Raw genomic sequence first — 2,500 nt, 5'->3', positions numbered from 1 at the left:
GTGTGTGTGTGTGTGTGTGTGTGTGTGTTGGGGGGCGTGGGGGGGCGGGGGGGGGGGCCTTGTGGGACGATATGGCAGACGAATTAGAACCGCCCTCAAACATGTGTGTGTGTGTGTGTGTGTGTGTGTGTGTGTGTGTGTGTGTGTGTGTGTGTGTGTGTGTGTGTGTGAAAATTACGTGTCTCAACATAATTATTTCTGTGAAACTCACACTACCTATGATGACGTTCTCTCTGTCTTCGTGTTTGTTCGTTCTCTCTCTCTCTCTCTCTCTCTCTCTCTCTCTCTGTGTGTGTGTGTGTGTGTGTGTGTGTGTGTGTGTGTGTGTCTGATCTTTCTATCCCCCGCCTTTTCTCTCTGTTCTTTATCTCTTTCTTTCTCTCCCCGATCTTTCCATCCCCACCTCTCTCTCTGTTACGCAAACAGGCGTAAAAAAAATATCTATCAACAGTCTAGAATTAAACACTTTTTGGATCTTCACTGCCGAAAACTATTTGTCAGTGCTTATATAGAATCACACATTAACTATGCTTCGACAGTGTGGGATTCGGCGAGTGACAGTATTATAAAGCCTCTACTGAGTCTGCATAGAAGAGCTGTAAAACTGATTCTTTTAAAATCTTCATCATTGACTATATCTGCTTATAAAGCCCTCGATATCCTCGCACTGAAAACAAAACTTCTATTTAACAAAGGTCTATTTATGTTCACAATCATGTCTGGATTTACTCCCCCCCCCCTCACTGAAGAATAAATTTGTAACCAACACTCATCGTCATGTTCATAAAGTTATGGTACCACTTCCAAGGATCGATCTTTTAAAATAAAGTCTGTCTTATTCAGGGGGCTGTTTATGGAATGAAATATTATCCAGCCTCAATGTAAACACTGTAAAAAGCATCCCTACCTTTAAAAACATATATCGTGCACATTCATTGAAAAGCATGTGATTATGTGACACATATCAATTATAAACAACAAATAGTATTGTTATAGTATAGTATAGACTGTCAATATATACACGCCTCTCTCCTCCCCTGTCAGTCTCTCTCTATGTCTGTCTCCACTGTCACTGTCACTATATCTGTCTGTTCAGTCAGCCTCCCCTACCTTCTTTACTCTTCCCCTTGTCCTATCTTCCTTCCGCTCTCCACCACGCCCCTAACCTATTGTCCTCGTTGTTATTCATCTATCGCGATATTGAATTGAAAATAAGTTCTATGTTTATGTTTGCACATGCTTGTGTAATTTTGACGTTGGTGTTGTGAATTGACTCTCGCTTTATTTAATTTTCTTTTCTTTTCTTTTTTCTTTTCTCAATTATTATTCTTGCCCAGAGGGCCGGATGTAAACAAGTACTTTGTGCTTACTCCTTTACCCTCGTAAAATAAAATTTCCTTCGTTCGTTCTCTTTCTCTCTGGCCTTACCCACTCTGTCTGTTGGTCTGTCTGTATCTTTAACTCCCTCACACTCTGATCTTTCTTTCTCTGTCTGTCTGTCTGTCTGTCCCTCCCTCCCTCCCTCCCCCTCTCTCTCTTGTCTTTCTTTCTCCGTCTCTCTGTTTCTTTCTCTCTCTCTTTCCATCTCCCTCTTAAGTTTGATCTTTCCTTCTCTGCCAGTATGTCTGCACACACACACACACACACACACACACACACACACACACACACACACACACACACACACACATATATATATATATATATATATAATCAGTTTGGTATATATATATATATTTCAACTCACTCTGTTTTCTCTCCTCCCTTCCCCCCTCTCTCCCTCCATACCCCTCTCACCTGTTCCTCCCCCTCCCCCCCCCCCCCCCACACCCCTCTCTCGCTCCCTCTCCCTGCTTTCTCTTCCTCCCTCCTTTCTGCCTGCCTTCCTTCCTTCTCTTCTTCCTTCCTTCCTTCTCTTCTTCCTTCCTTCTCTTCCTCCTTCCTTCCTTCTCTTCTTCCTTCCTTCTCTTCCTCCTTCCTTCCTTCTCTTCCTCCTTCCTTCCTTCTCTTACTCCCTCCTTTCTGCCTGCCTTCCTTCCTTCTCATCCTTCTTCTTTCCTTCCTTCCTTCCTTCCTTCTCTTCCTCATTCCTTCCTTCTCTTCCTCCTTCCTTCCTTCTCTTCCTCCTTCCTTTCTGCCCCTCTTCTCTTCCTCCTTCCTTCCTTCTCTTCCTCCTTCCTTTCTTCCTTCCTTCTCTTCCTCCTTCCTTTCTTCCTTCCTTCCTTCTCTTCCTCCTTCCTTTCCTCCTTCCTTCCTTCTCTTCCTCCTTCCTTTCTGCCCCTCTTCTCTTCCTTCCTTCCTTCCTTCTCTTCCTCCTTCCTTTCCTCCTTCCTTCCTCCTCTTCCTCCTTCCTTTCCTCCTTCCTTCCTTCTCTTCCTCCTTCCTTTCTGCCTCTCTTCTCTTCCTCCTTCCTTCCTTCCTTCTCTTCCTCCTTCCTTCCTTCTCTTCCTCCTTCCTTCCTTCCTTCTCTTCCTCCTTCCTTTCTTCCTTCCTTCCTTCT

General features: G+C 44.2%; 1 protein-coding gene across 5 annotated transcripts in view; it reads left to right on the top strand.

The window, feature by feature from the left end:
- LOC143287746 (echinoderm microtubule-associated protein-like CG42247) overlaps positions 1-2,500 on the top strand; it is a 138,585-nt gene that overhangs the window by 1,428 nt on the left and 134,657 nt on the right. The window lies entirely within an intron of this gene.

Source organism: Babylonia areolata, chromosome 11 (genome assembly GCF_041734735.1).
Source record: "Babylonia areolata isolate BAREFJ2019XMU chromosome 11, ASM4173473v1, whole genome shotgun sequence".
In the NCBI taxonomy this organism is placed as follows: Eukaryota; Metazoa; Mollusca; class Gastropoda; order Neogastropoda; family Buccinidae; genus Babylonia; species Babylonia areolata.
The sequence above is the reverse complement of the archived record's forward strand: the minus strand, read 5'-3'. Positions and strand labels throughout refer to the sequence as shown.